Raw genomic sequence first — 26,544 nt, 5'->3', positions numbered from 1 at the left:
TTAAAACTTTTCCATACACATGTATTTATCGTTTTAATTTGTAGAATTGATATATTTACAAACTAAAGCTCGAATGTGGATGTCAGCTCATAAAAATGAGGCAATGCTAGTCACACTTAACGAGTTCGCCATTTGAGAGATGGGAAAAGATCGAGACATAGTTCTGACGTTGTAGGCTCTGGTAGCAGACGAGGTTGTGGTGGGGTCTGGCGGAGTCAGCGTTTGGTAGGAGCCTGTCTTCAGTTGTGAATATGTTTACACATTTCATTTACTTATAAATTGATTGTATTTCAATGCGATTTGCGAAGATTATCATGTGATAAATCGCTTTCCCGTTAATTAAGAAAATAAATTCTCGTCAACTTTGACAGGTTATACGTAAGTAATTAATTACGCTAAATACGTTTTGTAATTCACTTTCTTCAGCATGTAGACTTTCTTCTGACGTTAATATGGCAACATAACAGTTCATCGCATGTAACTGCGTAGTTAAGCTAGGCAAAGTAACGGCCGAGTAAGAGTCAGGGTTTAACTTTAGTCAGATGAACTGTTGGAAGAACACTGGATTGTAGTAAATTAAAAAGAACGATTTTCAAGTAGCGTAACGTTCCTACCAAATTTCATGAAAATCCATTAATAATGTTCAATTGAATAAAAATTTCCTTGGATATTATCCATCGTCTAGTAAAATATAAAACGTAAAACGACGTTTCGGAGGTGGGACTCTATCTCCGTCTTCAGGTTCCTACACAGTTGGGCCCACTAGATAGAGCTAATCCCTATCTCCGGAGATAGAGTCCCATCTCCGAAACGTCGTTTTACGTTTTAAATTTACTAGACGATGGATAATATCCAAGGAAATTTTTATTCAATTGACTCTTCACCATCGTCAAGAAGTTTTAGATTTGACATTAATAATGTTGTCGAGTTCTTTTGTGTCCGGAGATATAGTTCGTATTACCACTAATTAATGACAATTGAATCTCTTTTTGCTAAAAGACGCGACAGAGAGAGACAGAATCTGCCCATAAGGTGTTGCTCGCTTACATGAAACACATCGACGCGTCTCAAAATCAGAAATCCTGGACTGTGAGTTGTGATTTAAATTTGAACTCCTTTAATTTAGAAAAAAGGACTAACATTCTCTGGGATGGAACGTAAATTGCATCGTCCTGTTATTTCAAGATGACAGAGCTTCCAGTAATATTAATAGTTACAGTCGCGGACTGTACATCTGTCAAAGATATATCATGTATTTAACAAGACTGAAAATGTGCAAGCCAATCAGATTCCACGTGTGTTCGTATTTCCTTTTGTATTCAGTGAGTTTCTGCCTGAAACGGTCAGGTGCAGATAATTGCATGTAGCCTATTGCGCAGGGGACACCATAAGAAAAGGCCAAAGACCATTCTAAAATGTTAGCTTGTGTTTTCGACGTAAGATAAGATTTATTGTAGGATTTGAGGTTTGGGGAATCTGAAGTTGGATGTCTTCTGGGTTGTTCCGTCGTGTAGTCTGCTAGACGTTTACGGGCGTTTCGGAGTTCCCTGCTGCATTCTTTATCAGGGCGATGATCGCAACACCACAGAAGACAACCATTATAGAATTTAATCTTTAAAGCTTTACTTATTTTATTCTAATTTCTTCTGTGGTAATTTAGAAACCGAATTTGGAGAGAATACGGGAGATTGTCTTTATTTCGATGTATGTAACTGTAAGACTATGTAATGACTCATTACTTATTGCCATTAAACTGAATGCTAAACATATGCTTCACTTAACCGCCATGTTGTTTTACACACTACATGTTAATTACTTTAAAAGTATTTGCATAATTTTCGAATATCTTTTTCCGTACCATTTTAAGGGACCCTGCAAGGTTTTAAGGTTCCACCTTAAAAGTTCGTGCGTTCGCCATGTTGGTAGGCTGTTTCGGAAAATTACGAAGTTGGGAGTTTTCGTTTGTCTCCAGTGGCGTAATGTCTGTGCCACATTTATCAATATCTTTCTAGGGGTCTTATAGTTGAATCATGCTAACAGACGGACAGACACGATGGTTTCCTTCGCGGTAAGATCTCATAAAAGCTAATGAACGAACCAGTGAAGATCCATTCTTCGACGCACAACACCATTTTAGGATCACTCTGTGCTAACTTACTGCCTCGTATAGCTCAGAGAGAGAACTACAGACCAGAAATCACTATCCAATGATTAGCAATCTTGCTTTCTATTCGGGAGGCCCAGGGTTTGAAATATCGACCCGGAGAACGGTAATATTTACTGACTGTTTTCGTGGTCTTCCTCAGTTACTCCAGGCGATTACAGGAATAGAGATACAAATTTGGCTAGTATTATTTATTTTCTGCATATTTTCAGATGCATTAAACTTAAAGCTTTGTAGATGTGCATACAACATTTGTTGGAGTAGGCGAGACATAAGAACATGTCCTACGCGACTGATAATAGATTAATAAATTTAACCCTTTTGAAATCGAAGCTCTCCTAAATATTCAGCCCGTACCGCGAAGAAAACACCACACTTCACTATTACAAGGATCAAATGGATAACGCTGTTTAAAGGAAGTAATCCTTATTTACAGTGAGAATTATAAACACAAAGTTCAAGAGTTATTGATTGCAAAATCAGGCGAGACATACATTTCCCATTGGACTTGAGAAGGTTTAATGAGCGATTATGTCACGTTCTACGTGATGTTGTAGGGCGATGACAGGAATCATCCTGAGATTTTGTGCGTTACATCCTCTAGTGTTCAGATAACAGAGTGGCTTTGCATCTGCAAATTGACTTTCCTCATGTCTTGAAGTCCCGTGTCGTAGAAACCACGACTTCCGTTGCCACTGGGTGACGTTGATTTCTTTATAGATTAATTTATTACGATGTTTTATTTCTGTATTGCTAATTGTGTAGGAAACAACGTAGAACCAGGAATTATTCTCAGAATTCATGTTTAATAAATGTACAGGTTGCAATGCATGTCTGAGGGAAATTTAGAAACTTCAGTCTGAGATATTCTAATACAGATGTCAATAACAGTGAGATATTATTTTATTTCTAAAAGTTTTTACTTTTATAATTAGTTATAGTCTACGATTTAGAATGCTTTATTCGTAACTGATGATATTTGACACGTAAAACATATATTTGGCATATAAAAGTGTAATATGAAAGTTTTACCTTTTTAAAATTGTTCTCTGTTTCTCGAGCGTAAACATCCTTTGTTCGTTTTAATGTTTATATTATACGTCGAGGGTAAAAGTTGTAATTGTGTGTGTGATTATGGCGTGAAGTACATCACATGGCAGCGATTATGTAGCGATGACAGACGTTGAAGATACTTCATTGCTGCAAAACTTGTTCACATGCCTATGACAATGTACATCAGTCATTGGTTCGCTTACCGTTGGTAGATTTCCAAAGTAATTTTGAAGCTACTTAATGTTTAAGTTTTAATAGTCTTTTTTTGTTGCAATTTTACAATGTTATGAAGCTGAGATTATACACCACAGAGACAAAAAAAAATGTGTTAAGTTGATTGATTCATAGTAACAGACGGGAACAAATACAGACAATGTAGCAAAACCCAGGCTGAGAGATTCAACCCTGGTATAACTGACACGAAAGTGAATTTCACATGTCAGAGCTTGTTTTCTGGATTTTAAGTTTTGTCTGGACGATGTACAGTGACAAACAAAAGTTACCATTCTTTCGTTTTGTTGCCGTAATTTTGCAAGAAATTTAAGGCGGCGGGGACTTCAAAGAACACCGCGTAATTGACCGTGTCGTCGTGTTTCAGAGCGAATCCAAAAGTAGTCGCTTTACTAAACCTGTCGGTCAATACATTCTAAGTACCGTTTTGAAATGACTCATCTTTTTCCTAACACAAGATTCGCGTGTAACGAAGCGTCACGACGCTTACAGACGCCTTGTGCTTGCTGTAGTCAGAAGCTACACGCGTTCTTACCTTCGGCAATTGGTGGGTTTGGATGGATCTGAGTCCTCTCTCTCCAGCCACCTTTATCACCGGAAAATATCTTTCAGTACGGAATTGATAAGAGGTTTTGATCAATTTCGTTGTTGGCAAGAAAATTAGTGTAGGTTAGACACGGTAAAACGAGAAGCAAGAATGAATTATTCGTTCTTTATTTTACGACACTGTGTTTAGTCCAGACTGTACAGCGCAGAATGATAGGTTTAATATGAATATGGGTAACTATTTTGACCACTGATACCTGAGAGCCCCCGTAAGCCCTAGGCATCCTTGCAACTCAGGGTCTGCGAGGATTTCCGCTACACCGCTGGACCGAGGACTATGCTACGAATGTGGACTGTAAATATTGTTAAAAAGGTTTAGAAATTGCTATCGGAAGAGATGTGTAAAGATATAAGAGATCTTAGTCCCTCGTTATACCATGGAAGCTTTAAAGTATCGTGGTCGGTTTAACCGTGAAATGTTGCTCATAAAATACATCATTTTTCAACCAACACTTCTCTGTTTGCTCACAATAGCCGAGATCTCGTCATAAACGAGTTCGACTGTATAATATTTTTAAATATTATACAGAATTATGGTAAACTCAGTCAAAATTCTTCAGTCATTCAGAAGAGATTATGTATGTATTCATGTATAAATGTATAAATTTATGTGCGTACGTGCGTGTATGTATGTGGAGCTCTGAAGATAGAGCCACTATACATCTCTCTGGGACGTCGGGTGTCCACACGGCGTCATAATCCAAACCAACATCGACGTACATTCTCTCCATATCTGGACATCTTTATATTTAAATGTTGTATCTGCGCGTGCTGTGTTGTGTAAGGTAGATTCAGAAATTATTTAATGATTGTGGACGTACGTGACAACGTCTGATTCAGTCAAATGAATTGCGTTTGTTTGTAATAGAATCTTTTATGATTTTTCTTCAATACAAATTCCGTGACGTTGAAGAGTTTAATAATCTTCTATGACAACAATAAATGTTTCTAGGATTCTCAGAAGAATTATAAGAAGATAAATGAGTTTTGTTGTCTGGGATACAAAAATTCCTGCACATTGCATAGTTGAGATTCCCCGCCAAGAGCAATGCACTTTTCTTCGCATATGAGTGTGGTTGCAATAACGACACTTATATTAATTAACTAAATCAGATATTCAGTCTACGTTTAATGCATATGGGTATGTTACCTGCTGTGTGTACTTCGAAGAAATTACTAAACTGGTTAATTTACTACAAACTCTGTTCATCGTGGCTCAGTAAATAAAGCATCATAAAACACTTCATTTCACGAGACGTGACGTAAACATTGTGACGTAGAGATTATTGTCATGGTCCTTGCTTCGTAGCCTGGCCACGTCCAATGTCAACATCCCCCCACCCCCACCCCCACCCCCCAAAAATAATGATCCATTTGGCATAGCAGAAACTTTGTTCTCACAGTACTGGGTTCGATCCAAACTGACATTTTTGGCTGTGGTATTAGTGATTTTCTTCAGTCTCTTCGGGTTAGAACAGACAAATCGTCCACCACATGTCTCCATGCGCACAAAAAGTACCCACAGTTACAAGTGTGGTTTTTTTAAATACAGGGTGAGTCAAAACTAGATTTTGATTTAAAGTAAATATAATTCTGAAATAAACAGAGCTGTGGATGTGATGAGAGGCACATTATATTGGAGTAATCTTCAAGTGTGGTCCTAAAATTTATATTTTTAATAAGTGCATTTTGGCTTTTGCGATTTCAGAGATAATTTTTCTAAATCGGGACCTAATTGTGACTGGAACTACAGTTGGGACTTTTCACTTTAAGCAAAAGAGAAATACTGAAGTATGGGAGATATTTAAATACGTGTATTGCTGATTTATGAATTTTGAAACTGAGAAAATTGATTTTAAAATTATAAGACAAAATTATCACAAAATTATGGGTAGTAGATCCTTAAAAATTGTGGCAAAGTTAAAATGTATGGAAACGGTAGTTAGAGATAAGAATTATGTGGACAAATAAATTAGGAGCTTGTTCAATTACGGGAATTCTTGGTGCTATTAAGGTCCGACCGTTCCGTATTCCCGTCCGATAAATGAACATTTGGAGATAAAATTAAATATATTTTCATTTTATCTCATGTTTTGAATGGGTGCGGAGATGAAGCTCTTACTTTACGGGAGAAATGTGGATTGATAGTGGCAGAGAATGGACCAAAGAGGGAGGAGCTTCATAGTGTGTGTTTTTCAGCACGTGACTGATTTGTGTTATTATGCTGGTCAGATGAGGCAGGGAAACGTAGTTGATGACACAAAGGACAGATGAGAAATTCAAAAATCATAGTCGGAAAACCTTTGGTTGAAATAGGCGGGAAGGATAATATTAAAATTGATTGTTAGAATAAGCTGTGATGGGCCTGATTCACGTAGCTCGGGGTATGGACAGGCTGTAGGCATTAATGGGCATTCGAGTACCATAATGGGTGGGGAATCATTTCTTAACAATTCTGTAGGTTATCATGCTCGTGAGTTCAGTTTATATTTTTCGTGATCTTATGCATCGTCCTTCTTGCACACCTAGCTTTTGACAACATGTTTTGTACATTTCAATTGTATTCATTCATCATGTCCCTGATGATGGAGGCAGCAGGTACCTCTGAAACGTCGGTAAACGTCTACCTGATGATGGATGCAGCAAGTACTTCTGAAACGTCGGTAAATTTCTCCCTGATTATGGAGGCAGCAGGTGCCTCTGAAACGTCGGTAAATTTCTCCCTGATTATGGAACGTTGATAAACTTCTACCTTATGAAAATGGCATCAAGGATTTCCGAAACGTCGGTATACTTCCCCCTTTTGATGGATGCAGCAAGTGCCTCTGAAACGTCGGTAAACTTCTCCCTGATAATGGATGCAGCAAGGACCTCTGAAACGTCGGTAAACTTCTCCCAGATAATGGATGCAGCAAGGACCTCTGAAACGTCGGTAAACTTCTCCCTGATAATGGAGGCAGCAAGTACCTCTGAAACGTCGGTAAACTTCTACCAGACTGCACAGCGCAACGACCCAGAAGACAGCCATCTTCTGACTCACTGCCGTGAAAACCTCAAATCCTACTTAATAAAAAAGTCTTGAAAATTACTTTCTCAAGAATGACTTTGTTTCGGGGAATTAAGAAATATGCAACTTCCGATAGAGTTTGTTTCCCTGTTCTGTTTGCTTACCTGGAAACAAGTTGAATAACCGTGCGTAATGAAGAGGTCGAACGTCATTTCCTACGAGTCTCACGTCGGCCTGAGTCTGCGACAGGAATTACTGGTTAACTCTTTTTCCGAGACGGAGTAATCAGAGGAAAAAAGCTGATTATGAATCACCACATTCTGTATGAAAATGACGATGTATGTCTTCGTCTCCTTTGTCTTTTTAACGACGATGTATTCTGAAATGGCTACGAATGGTCGAATGAAATTACGAGGGATAATGTTGGCTTATGAGAATTTCGGGCAAGATTCGAACTGTGGAATATTGACATGTTATGCTAAATATTTACCACTGCGATATTAAGTTAGGGATGACAATGGTTGTGTTATTAATGCAAGACTATTAGTCCATATAACTTTTCTACTGTATTATTATGTACGTCCAAGATTTGTTAATATCTTGATGCCAGAGAATTAGCAAAATACAAGCTGGAAGTGTTTAACGGGGATAAAACATTTGTATTATTGTCGATAAACGTCGTTAAATTTCTTGTCACGCCCTCGTAGAAACGAAAGCATTCCTGGAAAACTCGCTGAACAATTAGTTAAGTGTTGAAGCTTAGGCACATTGAAGTTCATGATAAACCAACCAAACAACCAACTAATTAACTAACCAACTAGATGGCTTACCGAACCCGAAGGTTCATCACCGAACCAACCAAAGCCCTCCCCCGGACCCTGTCCTGGGCCAACAAATTCCATTCTCCTTCAACTCCTATCTCCCATAGATCCCGCCTGACATTATCCTCCCATCTACGTCTAGGTCTCCCCAGAGGTCTCTTCCCCTCAGGCTTCCTCCTGCCTGAGATTATCCTCCCATCTACGTCTAGGTCTCCCCAGAGATCTCTTCCCCTCAGGCTTCCCAACCAGTACCCGGTACACACCTCTTGTCCCATCCATGCGCGCTACATGCCCAGCCCATCTCATTCTTCTCGACTTAATCACCCTGACAATATTGGGGGAGGAGTACAGATTTTTAAGTTCGTCATTATGCAGTTTTCTCCACGCCCCATCGTCTTCCCTCTTAGGCCCAAATATCCTCCTCAACACCCGATTCTCAAACACCTGCAATCTGTGTTCCTCCCTCACAGTGAGAGACCATGTTTCGCACCCATACAAAAAAAAAGGGAAAATTACTGTTTTGTATACTTTAGTTTTCAGAAATCAACAGCAGAGTCATTAAGTTACTGACTCCGTAGTGCAACTAGTACCGAAACGACGACTGTCCTGTGTTATATGCACTGATTCGCTTCTCCATTTGAACCTGATAGATGAGGCAATGTCTTGCTCAAAACAGTTTGTTGAAAATGTCGATTCGTGGGAGGGGAAAAGAAATTACAAGTGAATTTTTCTAATTCCGCTAAAATATTTTGTACGGAAACTGAATAAAAATTTAAAGATGAACGTATGTCATTTTGCCTGTTCTTTTTTTTTTCTTGTGTGTGAAATTGGTTTTTGTATAAAATCCGAGATTTCCTATTTCGAGATAAGGCCTGCCCATTCGGGCAAAATAATTTTCCTGACTTAACTGCGAAGTGTTTCGGACTCTTACTGGCCACACGCACACCTCTGGCCGCATTTTATTTTTATTTTGAGACGCCGCGGTAGGTTAATTACTTTCACTACCGAAGCCAGACTTTGACAGATACATTCAAGGTCACTGCATCGTCCTTCGTCCTCCCTTGGTTCTTCGAAGTCCTGCTTCTTGGCTTTTGTTCTTTTTATCATACACATGTCCCCTGTCTCCCGCGTGTCAGAACAGGAAGTTCACAAAGAAAAGTCCCACAGTCTATCAACACTGAATACGCTGCGTTGAGAGGGTTTTGTTGGTATTCCAGATTTCTGACGCACAAAGAATTTTAGACCTAGAAACAGTGGGAAGAGCTTTCCTCCTGTTTGGACCCAACAGAATAGATAGAGGCTGACGACGAAGAACACTCCATCTTAACCAAATGTCAGTAGGTGACGGAGATATAAAGGGATATAAGATACGCCTAGCCTTTATTCATTTAACGACGCTTAAAACAAAATTGATTATACTGTTAGAATGGCTTTGAAAGTTTATAGAAGAAACTTGGCCTTGGTCTATGTGCAAATACTAACCCAAATTTAATCAAATTAAATTAAAATAGTGAGAAAAACCACGGAAAACCTCTGTCAGGTCTGGTAGGAACATACAGACGTTTCAGAGGTGATTGTTGACTCCCATGGGCATTTGCTGCCTCCATCAGCAGGGTGTTATCGAGGCAGCAAGGAACTCTGAAACGTCGGTAAACTTCTATCAAGCTGTGTAAGATTTGAGGTTTTCACGGCGGTGAGTCTGAAGATTTCTGTCTTCTGGGTTGTTGCGCTGTGTAGTCTGGTACAAGTTTATCGACGTTTCAGAGGTCCTTCCTGCTTCCATCATCAGGACCGTGTAGTCTGGTCGATGTTAACCAACGTTTCAGAGGTCATACTGCCTCCGTCATCAGAGTATGAAGATTTCTGTCTTCTGGGTTGTTGCGCTGTGTAGTCTGGTACAAGTTTATCGACGTTTCAGAGGTCCTTCCTTCTTCCATCATCAGGGCCGTGTAGTCTGGTACAAGTTTACCGACGTTTCAGAGGTCCTTCCTTCTTCCATCATCAGGGCCGTGTAGTCTGGTACAAGTTTACCGACGTTTCAGAGGTCCTTCCTTCTTCCATCATCAGGGCCTTGTAGTCTGGTACAAGTTTATCGACGTTTCAGAGGTCCTTCCTGCTTCCATCATCAGGGCCTTGTAGTCTGGTACAAGTTTATCGACGTTTCAGAGGTCCTTCCTGCTTCCATCATCAGGGCCTTGTAGTCTGGTACAAGTTTATCGACGTTTCAGAGGTCCTTCCTGCTTCCATCATCAGGGCCGTGTAGTCTGGTACAAGTTTATCGACGTTTCAGAGGTCCTTCCTGCTTCCATCATCAGGGCCGTGTAGTCTGGTACAAGTTTATCGACTTTTCAGAGGTCCTTCCTGCTTCCATCATCAGGGTCGTGTAGTCTGGTCGATGTTAACCAATGTTTCAGAGGTCATACTGCCTCCGTCATCAGGGCAATCGAGCTACAAGGTGCAACAACCCAGGAGACAGTCAACTTCGGACTTACCGCAGTAAGAAGTTGAAATCTTATTTGATGATAAGATGTTTCGAGGTCCGTCTGTATTGAGGTGTAACTTCGTGACGTAGCTGATGATCAACTTTGCTTCCTGACGTGAAAGCCACGTCGTAACCACGAGCTGTCGTCGTCGTCTTGCTAGTGATTGGTAAAGCATCCCTTTATGAATGCGGATCTCATCTGAATGCGAGGCTACGCACATCTTGCTGAGGCAGAGTGTTCCAGCCTGACGCATTCCAAAATTACGCTCGGCTCGGAATGTTAAGGGACCTTTGAATACCGAGAAAAGTTTTCTTATTCCGAAGTCGAAACTGAATGTCCTTTTGTACCTTATGGTGAGGACGAAGGACGTGGATCAATTTTGTATGGCTCTCTAAATTGTTCATTGTTCGACGGGCTACTTACCTCGACAAAGCTGTCTTCAGCCTCGACATTGTTTTGGTAAACAGAGCGTAATCGTGTGTGTTGAAGACCCACTGACACCGGATTCATGCTGTCGCCGTTTCGAATCTCGACAGTCAGAACAGAAAAGTTTATTTTCCATGTAACTGAATCCATAAAAAAGAAAGTAATTCAGTTGTAAATTAAATACGTACCACTTCAGAGACCGATTTATATATGGAAGGATAATATTAAAATGAGTATTAACAAAATATGATATGGATTCAACTGGTTCAGGAGCGAGCTCAAATAATGAATTTTTACAGAATTTTCGAACACTGGTAGAGACGTTATGTCTTTTGACTCTGATTAAAATCGTCAGAAGCAGGAAAAATGTGAATAACGTTAAATTGATATCTTTATGTGAAAACCACGCAGGATTTATTAACAGACATGGCGACTGCGCGAAAAATTTTGGTAACTTCAACGCTGAATGATCAATCATTCTAACTTGACGTGATATATTATTGATGTAAGAGCCACGGTGGTCTAGCGGTTAGAACGCTGGCCTTGTAATTCTGGGGTCTCGGGTTCGATTCCCGGCGGTGCCCGAATTTATAACTTGTGTTGGGCAAGGCCGTGGTCTAGGCAACACGGAGTTTTCCTCCGTGGCATCCCAACAATTACTCCATTCACACACAGAAGAAGGCAATGGCAAACCACTTCTGGATCATCTGCCAAGAACGTATATGAACAGGTCCCAGTCCGAGAAAAGGATGGAAGGATCCTGTTCATATGGACCTGTCGTCAGACAGAACACTAAATAAATATAAATAATTATTGATGTGATGTCTCATATATATTAATAACAAATCATTGCGTTTACATCAAGTGATTTTAATGCGTTTTATGATGAGATTTATTTTCTCCGGGCTGCGAGTATGAAGATATCGTCAATTGAATAAAATTTTTCTTGGATATTATCCATCGTCTAATTTCCGAAACGTCGTTTTACGTTTTATATTTACTAGACGATGGATAATATCCAAGAAAAATTTTATTCAATTGACTCTTCACCATCGTCAAGAAGTTTTAGATTTGATATGAAGATATCGTGTATTACACGTTTAATATCTCTTCTATGTCTTCAGGTATACTGAGGTCCTTGCTGCCTCCATCATCATGACGATGAGCACAAGGACCTCTGGAACTTTGATAAACTTTAAACTAGACTAAACGGTGTTAAAACAACAGAAGGCAGCCATCTTAATATCACAAACTTTACACACAAAGAGTCCAGGCAGACGAGTGTGACGCTTTGAGAAAGGTACTTTGACCTCTGAACAGACGCATGTCTGCGGTTTGTGAACACAATAAAACCAAATATACTACATCCGTGTCATTTTATTTTGAAGGTGTTTTAATTTACGTATCTTATATAATTACGTCATTTATGACATGCGTGACATGTGGTCACTGACGTATACCAATTCCGTTGCTTTATTTTCTCGGCTGGTAAAATGTTTAGCTAATATCTGTGATAAAATACACTTTGATGTTTGATTACTCTGTTATTTGTTCTTAGTAACGTTGCCAGTTTATAAAATGTTCTATTTTATGAGTTCCATTAACATTATGTGCTTTTTACAGTAACATATGAAGACGTTACGATAACGTAGTACGAAGCACGTATCAGATTCTTCATTGTTTTTGAACCTGAAAATGGTTGACAAAGGAATTCGGGAACAATTAAGGAAAAAATAATTTCCCGTTGCATTTCAACTGGTGTTTTTCAATATTAGGCCTGCATAGAAAGAGTTCAAAATTTCTTGACAGTACATTCGTCGTTACGTGTACAACTGCAGAGTTTGGCGTAATGTTTCTCTCCGTCGTGTCGATCTATAAAATCCGTATTTCCAATACTTTTATTGCAAATAAATATTTCGTTATCTGAAGTATAGAAACTTTTGTGCGGCCCCTGTATATATACAGTCTGCGCGCTCTTCAGGGAGTTTCTCGTCTGTATGTTTCGTTTCATTCACAACAAAATTCTACTTCAGAAAGCACACCTTTTGTTTTTATTCCCATTGCGAGCAAGGACAGCTGGGCGTCGGCCATTCGGTAATCGGGAGGTCTTTTTTTTCCCGCCATAAAAGCGGAGGCAAAAGCCCGATTCACACCGCTAATCCCCTGTGTCGTAACCGCCAAATGTTTGTTGTATCATCTCTGACTTCATTACGACTTTATGCCGCGAAGTACCGACGTTGATCGCGCACCTGTGAACGACTTCCGGTAACATTGCGTGCTGTTAATACCGACATCGAAAAAAAACCCTTTGCATGACAATTTTAATGAAACGTATTTTAGTACCATTTTTAAATACCAAATCTCCTCGAGGCAATGGTTGAAAAAAAGGAACAAAATAGATTAAGACCCTGAACCGGACGTCGCTGTTGAGTTGTTGGCACCCCTGATTTGTATTTGGGAAGTCTCTGGCTCAAATCTTTGTTCCAGAGACTTAATTATTCCCACTGAGGTGCTCTGTGGTTTTACTCAGTCCCTCCAAGTAATCGCTTTGTTGAGGTGTCGTGGAACGCACTGAACGTTGTCAAGCAAGCCAGAACTCTGATAAACAAATACCATGACGAAGGAAAATTACTTGAGAAAATTTACGCTATTCATCAGCTGGTACAGGCGCTGCCGTGGTTTTCTTCGAGACACTCCTATGGTACTCCCTTTGAGAGACTGTTGAAAGAATAAGACATCTGTGAGATTTCAGTTTCTCACAGAGACTGGGTTGTATCATCGTGTAGCCTAGTTTGGTAGATAACTGACAAACGTATCACAAAGGAACTGACTGCCCCCATCGTCAGTATGATGCAGTAACTCTGAAATGTCTATCATTAACTAGGCGTCTTTAACAGGAAAAAATACATAACATTGCTTATGCCTCTGTGGATTGAACCATGAACCTTGCCATTAAAAGTCTAGACCAAGGGTTCTCACTCTTTTTCGTCGACGTACCACTAATTCTAATTTAACACATTAAATGTACCACTGACCAAATGCGTTGAGGGTAAACTTATTTATGTTAATAATATCTTTTGATTTCTTTACTTAGTTCGCGTGCCACCAGTGGTACGCTTACCACAGTTTGAGAAAGGCTGGTCTAGAGCAGTGGTATTCAACCTGGGGTACTCGTACCCCCAGGGGTACGCGAAGACATCTTAGGGGGTACGTGAAATTTAAAAAAAATATTTTATTATAAACACTGAATAATCAGTAATGTAATTTATTTAATTTATTTTATATGTAGATTATATACTACGTATAACTTGAATTATACACCAACAACTTTGAGGGTACAAAGTTGAAGAGAAATTATATTTGGGGGTACGCGAAGACATCTTAGGGGGTACGTGAAATTTAAAAAAAAATATTTTATGATAAACACTGAATAATCAGTAATGTAATTTATTTAATTTATTTTAGATGTAGATTATATACTACGTATAACTTGAATTATACACCAACAACTTTGGGGGTACAAAGTTGAAGAGAAATTATATTTGGGGGTACGCGAAGACATCTTAGGGGGTACGTGAAATTTAAAAAAAAATATTTTATGATAAACACTGAATAATCAGTAATGTAATTTATTTAATTTATTTTAGATGTAGATTATATACTACGTATAACTTGAATTATACACCAACAACTTTGAGGGTACAAAGTTGAAGAGAAATTATATTTGGGGGTACGCGAAGACATCTTAGGGGGTACGTGAAATTTAAAAAAAAATATTTTATGATAAACACTGAATAATCAGTAATGTAATTTATTTAATTTATTTTAGATGTAGATTATATACTATGTATAACTTGAATTATACACCAACAACTTTGGGGGGTACAAAGTTGAAGAGAAATTATATCTGGGGGTACGCGAAGACATCTTAGGGGGTACGTGAAATTTAAAAAAAAATATTTTATGATAAACACTGAATAATCAGTAATGTAATTTATTTAATTTATTTTAGATGTAGATTATATACTACGTATAACTTGAATTATACACCAACAACTTTGAGGGTACAAAGTTGAAGAGAAATTATATCTGGGGGTACGCGAAGACATCTTAGGGGGTGAAATTTAAAAAAAATATTTTATGATAAACACTGAATAATCAGTAATGTAATTTATTTAATTTATTTTAGATGTAGATTATATACTGTGTATAACTCGAATTATACACCAACAACTTTGATGGTACAAAGCTGAAGAGAAATTATATCTGCGGGTACGCGAACAAAAAAGTTTGAATACCACTGGTCTAGAGGATTGCATTAACCTGACGTATATTTTATATGAAAGTCTCATTGCATGTAAACATAATTACCATGATCCACTGTAGAGAATATATCGAAAGATTTGAAAGAAAATTGTCAGGGCATTAATTAAATCAGATTTCGGCAGTCTTTCTGTTTTAGTTTATGGAAATGGCTTTGGTTGTAGATTTCTCGATGTTGTATACACGTAATATTTAGAGAGATCCAAAAATGAATAGAGCTTATAAGTTTAGTTATTTTTACGGAATAAAATACGAAACTTCTTGAACAAGATGTTCATTGTCTGCATTAAATATGAGAATTCCGTATTCAACACATAACTGCCATCTTGTTTTCTTCCCGTCTTGTTATATATCTTGTATTCAAAGGACAGGCAAAGTACTGTACGGGAGAAGGTGGACTCTGGTCCACCACGCACGAACGCATTGACCTCACTCAAAGTCGCACCGCCTGGCATTTGTTTGACTATCAACCAGATGTTATTAGACACGAAACACTTTGTCTCTTGCCACAAAATTTGTTATGCTCTAAATCCATTTCATGCTGTGGTTTCTAGCAGATACACACCTTCTGTTTTATATCTAGTCCTTGGATTAGAGATTTTTTTAAGCTTAGCTGATCAACAAACTTGTCACCTTTTATGTAACATGAAAATTCATTACAGGTTTACAAGAGCTAGTCAAAATGTCCTAATCTTAATCCTTTAAGACCCAGTGGTAATTATATTTACCACCTGTTTTAACACTCAATAACTCCGAATTATTTTATTTAAGGGTTATATATAAATTCTCGATGTAAACAGCGATTATTTCCTTAAACAGCGTTAACCAGTTGATCTTTGTAATGGTCACGTGTTGTGTTTTCTTCGCGGTACGGACTGAATTCTTAAATACGTAATATTTAGACGAGCTTTGACTTCAAAAGGTTAAACAGTTGATCTTTTTAATGGTGAAGTGTTGTGTTTACTTCGCGGTACGGACTGAATTCTTAAATATTTAGACGAACTATGATCCTCGATGTAAACAGCGATTATTTCCTTAAACAGCGTTAACCAGTTGATCTTTCTAATGGTGAAGAGTTGTGTTTACTTCGCGGTACGGACTGAACTCTTAAATACGTAATATTTAGACGAGCTTTGACTTCAAAAGGTTAAACAGTTGATCTTTTTAATGGTGAAGTGTTGTGTTTACTTCGCGGTACGGACTGAATTCTTAAATATTTAGACGAACTATGATCCTCGATGTAAACAGCGATTATTTCCTTAAACAGCGTTAACCAGTTGATCTTTCTAATGGTGAAGAGTTGTGTTTTCTTCGCGGTACGGACTGAATTCTTAAAAATTAATCAGACGAAAAATCCGCTCTATAGTAGCCCCCCCCCCCACCAAAATTAACGTAAATTATTCGTAACGCCACCCCCAAGGCCAATATCAAAATTCAAAATTAACGCAAAGACCCGAATCAACTCCCCCCTACCCTATTTCTTACCCCATCCTGTCTCCTAAATCCCTTGTCCTCACTAAACTTATTCATACCAGAAGGACGAGCGGGCACTGCCTGGGAACCTTCGTAGCCCACAACCAACTTTATACCCCTCCCCCATTTATAACAGTAGTGCCTATCGCTACTCCCCCCACTTTCTCTCTTCTCTCTCTCTCTCTCTCTCTCTCTCTCTCTCTCTATGATTCTCACTATAAACAGCGATTATTTCCTTAAACGGCGTTAACCAGTCGATCTTTGTAATGGTGAAGTGTTGTGTTTTCTTCGCGGTACGGACTGACTTATTAAATAATATTTAGACGACCTTCGGCTTCAAAGGGTTAAGACAAGCAAATCCTGTTCTCACTTAAATTTCAAAGATCTTTTACTAAGTTCACACAAAACACTGAATTTGTTCCAGATGATAATGTGATTATCATATGTATATTACGTAAAGACAAATAGCCTCAGACTTGCTGACGTTAACACAGGGGTCTTGTCAAAGTGAAAAATTATTAGTCGTGTTAGTTAAGACCACGAACAGTCATAAAGTATGAGTGACGATATTTGCATGTAATATCGATTTAAGCTTTCATTGATCACTCCCTGATGATGGAGGCAGAAACAGACTCCGAACTTTTGTAAACCAATTCTATACTTTTCAATCGCCTCTAAAGTTTCAGACCTTAGACAGACCTCTAATACTTTGAGTATTTATCTTATCGGAGTGGTTTCTAGTCTGTCGGCTACAGATTTAAAGGATAATTTTACTCTCAGTACTATTTAATCGGCATTTAAAAAAAATATATGTAATACGTAAATACACCAACTACATATTGCAGAAATAACAGGAGAATTTGTGTAACTAAAGATACAAGAACTCTTTGTCTCCTACTCCTTATATAACATCGAATATGCAGACATGGTTCACTGGACGATTGAGCTGTTCGTGCGATGCTGAAAAAAAATTAAATTAATTTCTGACGGTGGTGACTCTGGTAGCAAAAAATAAATAAAAATGAGACTGTTGTGGCGCCTATGGTGGTGAGTGTCTGGCGATGAATGGGTTTTGCAGGAATTTGGCTTGAGTCACCATGAAAATGCTTTTACATTTAATTTGCTTTAAAAAAAAAAGATATTTTATAAGTTTTGTACTCACAATGCGATTTGAAAAGACAATGCAACACAAAAACGTCGTTTGTCTGTGTAGGAATGATGGATCAATCCATTGTATAAGGAATCCGCTCGCCTGTATCAACAGGATTCATAATTAAGTTGGCTATCTTCTGCGATGTTGACCAACGCTGGAAAAGTGAAATTTTAAATTCATGTACAACTCACTCTTATGAGATGTAAATATCGGCCAGGCGTCTCATAAATCCTGTAATATCTCTGTGAAGATTTTTAATATCGGCCACTGTTACAAGAATATTTAAGCTCAGGAAGTTACTTTCAGAAGCCAGCCGATAATTAGCTCTTACGTACTTTATTTAGCGCAGTAGGAACAAAGGGCTTTATCTTAAAATTTTTTGACAGTGTCGCAAAATGTCTGAGGCGCGCTGTGTTAGAACATTACCAGACCTATAACATGCGTGCATCTTCTTCTCAGATAAATCTTATGGCATTTATTTTGCTTTAGTCCCCAGGTAAGTATACAAAATAATTTTGCCTGTTGTTTTGTATGGGTGCGAAACAAGGTCTTTCCCTCTGAGGGAGGAACACAGATCGCAGGTGTTTGAGAATCGGGTGTTGAGGATGATATTTGGGCCTAGGAGAGAAGACGATGGGGCGTGGAGAAAACTGCATAATGACGAGCTTAAAAATCTGTACTCCTCCCCCAATATTGTCAGGGTGATTAAGTCGAGAAGAATGAGATGGGCTGGGCATGTAGCGCGCATGGATGGGACAAGAGGTGTGCACCGGGAAGCCTGAGGGGAAGAGACCTCTGGGGAGACCTAGACATAGATGGGAGGATAATCTCAGGCGGGATCTATGGGAGATAGGAGTTGAAGGAGACTGGATTTTGTTGGCCTAGGACAGGGTCCGGTGGAGGGCTTTGGTTAGTTCGGTGATGAACCTTCGGGTTCGGTAAGCCATCTAGTTGGTTGGGTCCGCTATTTGGGAAGCCTGAGGGGAAGAGACCTCTGGGGAGACCTAGACATAGATGGGAGGATAATCTCAGGCGGGATCTATGGGAGATAGGAGTTGAAGGAGACTGGATTTTGTTGGCCCAGGACAGGGTCCGGTGGAGGGCTTTGGTTAATTCGGTGATGAACCCCAGGGTTCCCTAAGCCATCTGGTTGGTTGGGTCCACTATTTGGGAAGCCTGAGGGGAAGAGACCTCTGGGGAGACCTAGACGTAGATGGGAGGATAATCTCAGGCGGGATCTATGGGAGATAGGAGTTGAAGGAGACTGGATTTTGTTGGCCCAGGACAGGGTCCGGTGGAGGGCTTTGGTTAATTCGGTGATGAACCCCAGGGTTCCCTAAGCCATATAGTTAGTTAGTTATAGTCTCCAGGCACTTCGAATGAAAAGTGAGAAGCCTAAATTGTCGAATGAACAAACAACGTTTATTTCTACAGACAGACATGAATTCGTGATATCTAAACGACCGAAAAGTTACTGGTACGTGAGATTTAAGTTCTTACAGCGGTGAAGTGTTGACTACTTAAGAACGTTTCGACATATCGAGTCTGTCGTCAGTCCTTGAAGATGGAGACTGTTTCTCCGAAACGTTGATATCCACCTGTGAGTCAACAAGGCGACATAAACTCAGAACATCGTAAAGTTCGCCTTTATTTTCGCCGCCATTAGGTCTCGCGAATGCAGCGCCTGGAGCCAATGTGAATGCCACGGACGGCGAAACGAGAAAGCTTCTCTGCTGGCGGTGGTCACACACACAGTCAGTCTATCGTCATTCGGCGTAGCGGACGGATGTGAGTGAGTACGTTTTGTGGGTGTGTTCGGTCTCCAGGCGCGCGTGGTGTGACGGACTGCTTGTTCTTGTGTTCATGCGCATTGGACCGAATCATTTTTGCTGCGTATTTCACAGAGACATCGCAGTGTTCAGTCTTCATGTGGTAAGTCACTTTTGTTGTGGGCTCTCAATATGACCACGATTTCGTTCAAAAGTTTTGTTGTCGTCGCATCAGACCAGGGGCGTGTTCAGAAAGGGGGGTTTTGCAGGAAAACACTTATCCTTGTATTAAGTGTAAACACTTGAAGATTGTTATCATAGACTTCAATTAGAAAATAGATTTTGTTGTAAATGTTAGAGACCAACATGAATTACAACATGACACCTCTCTAGACCCATGGAATTAAATATAGTTCTTCAAAAATTGTTTTTCTTTTCAAAATACTGACCTGAAAATTAAAACGTTGACCCAAACAATAATTGTGATAAAAACTAAGGCTTTGCGTTTAATTTTACCGAGGCTTAAGCCACGTGGTTGGAGTTATGCATCACATTACAGAGGTCCTCGGTTCGAATCACGATGAAATTATTTTTATTTATATAGATTTATCAAATACGCCAGGAAAATAACGAAATACTAAAAATGTATCACCTCCATAATTTGTCTCAAGTGATTATTATTAATTAATGCCCTGGGCATATTATATTAGCAGCACAGTAGCCCAATAAGTGTCGTTAAATAACCAAAAAACTATTGGATTTTTAAGTTGTTGAGGACAAATTGGTCAGTAAATATCACGGTGCGAACGTCGCTGTGAAGTGAACGCGTAATTGTTACGTACAGATGCGTTACTACCGAATTAACAGCAAAGTGTTGAATAACTGATGTTTAAGGCGATTATTTATTTTTGTGTAAGTCTCCTCTAACAGGGGAGCCTCTCTCTGTCGGAGGCAAGCGAATTGTTAAAAGTATTTAAGCGGGATTTACTGTTAAGCGTCTACACTGAAGATTATCTGGCGAACCTCAAATCTAAATTATGCTCAAATAGAGATTTATCGATTTTTTTAAGAACTGCTTCCAAAAATATGTTGAAGTAAACTGTTTCCTGGTTATTATCCATAGTCCAATACTAAATAAAGTTAATAAAATCCACGACGTTTCGGATATGATACTCTATCTCCGTCTTCAGGTAGACTTACTGTGTTGGGCCCAATCGATAGAGCTAATCGCTGTCTCCGGACATGACAGAAGTTAAAACCATGGAATATAATGTGATCAGGACAGCATAGAATTGAGCTTTCAAAACATAGATTATCTGCGGTCTTCATAGAGAGTTTCGATTTAAAAAAAAGTCAAAATATTTAACGAAATACAAGAGGGAAAGTTATCAGTGTTTTTCCTATGTGCTTTGCAAGATAAGATGTGTACATCCATGAAACAAATGCTAGGATCACTAATGTATGGAAAATAAAAAACAATTTTTTTTTAGCGCGTGTATGGCTTGGACGTAGGGTCACATCTTACCCCTACGGCTGGAATTTAAAACTGCAAGCCTGTCAGAAAAAAGAGACACTGTTGTTGGACTAGAACTTCGTGCTCTGTAGCCCACATTACCACAAATAAGAAGCCATTAAAGACACTGAACATTTTTAGCACCCCTGTCTAGACAAGATGTGTGAATTGACAAATGGGTCAATAGGACGGCGGGTTTATCAATCGACCAAATTTTAACTGGGACAAAGGTCTCCGTGGAAAACAGATAACCGGAATGTTACGTGGTCTTAATTAAAATTCTAGTGAAGTAGGATCATGTTTCAGGTTTAAGTGATGGTTTAACGCTGGGCCTATAACTTGTGCATCTCGTGATGTGATTCTGTAAGATGTTTCCTGCTCCTGATATCTGTGGTCAGTCCTCGTGTTCGGCGAGATAAAACTCTCCCCCCTCCCCCCCCGAGAACTGAACAACATTTCCAGACACGTCCTTCTTTCTGATTCCTTCGGTTTTCTCATATCAGTATCACTCCACCACTGTTTCTTACTCACTCATGTCATCTGGGGGATGGACAAAGGGTCTTTTAGCGACCGCAGTTCCATAGAGACTTCTTTATTCTCACACCATCATGGCAAATAAAAGGACCTCATAGTACTCGCATCCCGGTTCATTACAGGAACGGGATAGTCATTATGAAAGGATGACTACTTCGAATCGATTACCGACGAGGGCGTGAATTAAGGTCGTAGCACCCCGTTTGGGCTGGCTGACGTACCAAGGACTTTGTACCTTGGGGTAAAGCGGCCGGAACGTAAAGCTTATCATTTGTTCCCACCTGGTGCCAAACTCAACATTCTGATGTCGACGAAGAGAGAGAGAGGGGGGAAATTGGTGGGGGGAGAAGTGAGAGACACTTCGATTTAGGGGGGGAGAAAGAACATCTTATAGTTAGGAGGTTCCCAGGCAATGCCCTCTCGTCCTTCTGTTAAGGATAAAGTAAGAGTGAAGACGTTAGTGCGATAATTGGTAGAAAAGGACGGAAATTTTGAATTGCTTATCTAAAGCTATGATTTGGAAAGTTAAGTATATAATTTAGTGTCAACCGATGGAGAGGGGGAGGGGGTAAATTTTGATTAAGTTAAATCGGGAGGGCTGCATGAGAAGCTTGCAGTGGCAACTTGGAACTTGGGAACCGTCTCAGCATTTGCTTATCTGAAGTCAAAGCTCGTCTATATATTACGTATTTAAGAATTCAGTCCGTACCGCGAAGTAAACACAACTCTTCACCACTAAAAAGATCAACTGGTTAACCTTTTGAAGTCAAAGCTCGTCTAAATATTACGTATTTAAGAATTCAGTCCGTACCGCGAAGTAAACACAACTCTTCACCATTGCAAAGATCAACTGGTTAACCTTTTGAAGTCAAAGCTCGTCTAAATATTACGTATTTAAGGATTCAGTCGTACCGCGAAGTAAACACAACTCTTCACCATTACGAAGATCGACTGGTTAACGCTGTTTAAGGAAATAATCGCTGTTTACAGTGAGAATCGTACGAAAAACACAAATACAAATTGAAGAGTTACTGATTCTTGAAGCAGGTGGTACATATAGTTACCATTGATCCTTAAATGATTAAGGTTGCTTGCAGCTACATCTCTGCTCTCCTCATACGCGTGTACGAGCACATGGACAAGTTTACCTGATCTATATCACCGATTGTATAAAAACTTGTCACAGAGTAAAAACAGGTCATGTCGTCGTCTGTAGGCTTTAAGTAATTTAAAAATACTTTAATATTCTTTATCATAGAAGAACTTTATAATAACTACCGAAAATGAGGTTTAAAAAGTGTGTCTTATATATAGAAAGATAGAAGAGACTGAAGTGTATGCATTACTAGTCTTTTTGTCGGACATATTTCATCTTATAGTCAGCAGAAATTGTTTTTTGCGTAGTGGTGTATCAGTTGACTCGTCTCTAAAACTGCTGATAATGTTTCAGTCAACAAGGAATGTCTTTAAACATTACCTACCAAAGAACAGCGGTTCGCTATTAGATGTGCAAAGTGTATTTTAATTTAGCAGTAATAGATATTAGATTAACAGTGCATTCCATATTCACTGTCGTGTTTACAGTGGAGTTCAAATACCCAAGAGGAGACTTTCGATAAAAAGTAGGACATGGTTCTGGCCTTGAAGACAAAGTTACCAAACTTGTTTCTGGAACTTTAAAATCACACTTAAGAAACTAAATCAAATATGATTACTTAAAAAACAACTTCTTAAGGCCAGATAAAGTTCATTTAAGTCTAAAGCAATTACTTATATAAATGTAGGTGACGATGACTTCTTCTGGAATATTACACCGTGTACTCTGGTAGACTTTACCGACGTTTCAGAGATGCCTACCACCTTCATCACCAGAGCGATGATTGAGACAACAAGGACTTCTGAAACGTCGATAAACGTCTACCATACTACACGTCTCAACAGTTCATAAGACAGATATGTTCGCACTTGACACCGTGAGAACCTGAAATATCACCTGTTGTGATTAGTGTGTTTATTATTACATTCAAAGGATTTCGTTTTCGTCCTTAACACTTTGATGACCGCGTTATCGTCATTATTATGGTACCCTAACTGCTGTTATAACACCCCATTTCTTTATACAGTTTCGACATCAAAACGCCCATGCGGAAGGTGCCAGAGTCATTTGTGATGTTACGTAAATATACTGAAATGTCCCCTGAAACTTTTGTAGAATATGACGAGGGTACTTTTGTGTCCATTATGTTTATCAACATGCTCTCGGTTGTAAGATATGAAGTTTTTGCCGCGTTAAGTCCGAAGATGGCTGTCTTCTGGGTTGTTGCGCCGTGTAGTCTGAAACGTCGGTAAACTTGTTCCAACCCGGAGGACAGCCATACGGAGTACATCATTGCTATTTGGTTAACTAATTAGCTACGTAATGACTATTTAATCGTATCGTATATTAATGAGGGCCGTTGTATTTAATTTTCGTAAAAATCGAAGAGAAACGTGAAACGATACATAAAAGATTTATTGAAAATTTTCCTTTTCAGTAGCGCGATCGACTTTTATCGTTGCTTTACATTTTATCGATCCTTATCGCATTTGAAATGCGGAGTTTTCAGCGCGATCTATACGGTGGCTGTAAACTTCACCAGTGTCATCTTTGGAGTATTGTGTTCACACTTCTGATTATGTGCTCCGAGTATTAATTTAAAGTTCATTTCGTTTGTTTATCCAAAACTTTGCTGTTCGTAACGCAGTAAAACGTAATCAATTTAAATTTCTCGTGCAGGTTTTAACGTATTTTATTGTATAAAGGATATTTCAGTAAACTGATCCGGGAAGTTTAAAATTACATTATAAATTGTTTATTTCTTATTTATTAGCTCGGTTTACTACAATTATTAGTTTATGAACTTCCTTTGTCTTGTATTTCTACATGACAGAGAGATGAGAGCTACTTAAATTTAGCCCAGTGGTAACTATATGTACCACCTGCTTTGACAGTCATTAACTCTTCATTTTGTATTTATGTGTTTCGTATGATTCTCAATGCAAACAGCGATTATTTCCTTAAACAGCGTTAACCAGTTGATCTTCGTAATGGTGAAGAGTTGTGTTTACTTCGCGGTACGGACCGAATTCTTAAATATCATTTGGAAGTCATTCTTCTGTAACAGTTTAATAATTACAGGTTTAAGAAAATAACCCACGGTCTTCTCTTGCCCTAAGAATTCTTGTCACAAGTAGATTATTTGAAGTGCAAAAATGTAATTAGACTTTTAATTTAATGTTCCAATCTCCTTTGTATTTCAGGATTCCCTTCGTAATAGGAATGTCTGTCAGTTCTCGTTTCTCATGAAATAATTTGTTTCACGTCATCGATTTCTGCTGTCTTGTCGTTTGCCCTCGTCAGCCTGGAAGTCCTGGGTTCGAGTTTTGTCCCGGTGACCGACTATCCTAACGTGGACGTTCTTCAGTTTTCCCCAGTTACTCCATCCAGATGCAGGGTTAATACACTAAATTAGGCCACGACCACTTCCTTCCAGGTCGTTACCAGTTTATTATTTGTTAGTCTCCCTGTCATACGACGATATATATTCTGAACTGCCGACAGAGTCTTTTAATAATTTATAAATAAATCAGTACGATACGCCACATTTTTATCATTAGTAAATTGAAGTTCTCGTGTTGCTAATATGGTTTTGTGTGTAGCGAAGTCCATATTGCTGAGATTTTTTTCTGAAAAGGTCAAAAGTTTTAAAAAAAGTGTAGTTGCTTTTGACTGTGGTGGTACTCGGACACAACTCGCCGAAAACGTGTTCCGAGCAAACCATTTATTTTCGCGTCAGGCGTTGTACCTGAATGTTCATCACTTATTTCTTCATGCAACAGTAAAGCAGATTGGGTTTTATTCCGTCTGACCTCGTCTTACGTTACTTTATTCAGTATAATTCCAGATAATTGTCTGTATCATCACTACAGCCGAAGTTATCCTCATTACAATAATTATGACAATAACAGTGCTTTGTATATGGCATTAGCAAAAAGTGTAACAATTTCCCTTGCGTGTCTGTGTGAGTGACTTAGCAGCATGCATGTGTTTTTCTCTTTAGCTGAGGTCACAGACCACCTTTTTATTCCAGTTTACTCACAATTTCCTTTGTGTCGATTTCACCTGTCGATTTTTTAAAATTCTTATAGTATCATACCACAGTCCAGAAAAACACCCTCAGAATGACACCTACCATCATTAAGCAATTGTACTAGATCGGATGTCATTTTTCAATCATGAAATATATATATATATATATATATATCCTGGCATGTGTTTCAGGATCCAACTCTCGAAATTTATAAATTATAATCTGCATCTTCTTCTGTTCTGTCGCTGTGGTCTTTACACACATTATACATTAAAAAAATGAGACTACAGTATGCAGAAGACAGTCATTTTAAAATCAATCGAAGTTCAAAAAATCACCAATGTTTGTGTAAAACTGCAGTGGACCATAATTAATGCTTCGCCGGCTAGTGATAAGTTACGTAACATCTCAAGGTCATCATCCAGATGCTCATATTTAGACTTCGTAGACAGCGTTAAACAAACGTTCTTGGTATTTACTCAGGCACAAACTCGTCCAAAGGATAGACTGTGCATTTTTATTTTGTTTTGCATCCATACCCACAATTTTACATTTGCAATTCCTGTCTAAAACTAAGCTACAGCTGTCGGTGGTCACACTACCATGTCTCGGTCTGCATAATCTCATTTGTTATAACGAGGTTCACAACGTGAAGACAGCAGGAACATTAAGTCTTTCTTCCTGTTTCAGTCAGAAGGCTTTTGGGTATGCAAGGGAACTTGTTCCTTATATGTGGTCCGATTAATCTTCAGTTGCATGGAATGCCTTCGTAGTGGAATATTCACTATCCCAGTTTCTGAAACGGTTTGTAGGTGGCAGCTAAGTCAGGTCGTGCGGGAGTGTATTATTACTGCCCCT

General features: G+C 38.9%; 1 protein-coding gene across 4 annotated transcripts in view; it reads left to right on the top strand.

Moving 5' to 3' along the window:
• LOC110835180 (uncharacterized) overlaps positions 1 to 26,544 on the top strand; it is a 160,206-nt gene that overhangs the window by 27,697 nt on the left and 105,965 nt on the right. For 2 of the 4 annotated variants that reach the window (XM_087343413.1, XM_087343409.1), the window contains exon 1: positions 19,511 to 19,672. The exons of the other annotated variants lie outside the window; for them this stretch is intronic. The gene's annotated coding sequence lies outside the window, so the exon portion shown is untranslated. Of the gene's footprint in view, positions 1 to 19,510; positions 19,673 to 26,544 lie in introns of those variants that run through there. 4 annotated transcript variants of the gene reach the window in all.

This window comes from Zootermopsis nevadensis, unplaced genomic scaffold (assembly GCF_977971745.1).
Source record: "Zootermopsis nevadensis isolate Lab colony 2312 unplaced genomic scaffold, Znev_1.0 Znev_ptg000005l, whole genome shotgun sequence".
Classification (NCBI taxonomy): Eukaryota; Metazoa; Arthropoda; class Insecta; order Blattodea; family Termopsidae; genus Zootermopsis; species Zootermopsis nevadensis.
This window is presented reverse-complemented; position numbering and strand designations above follow the sequence as displayed.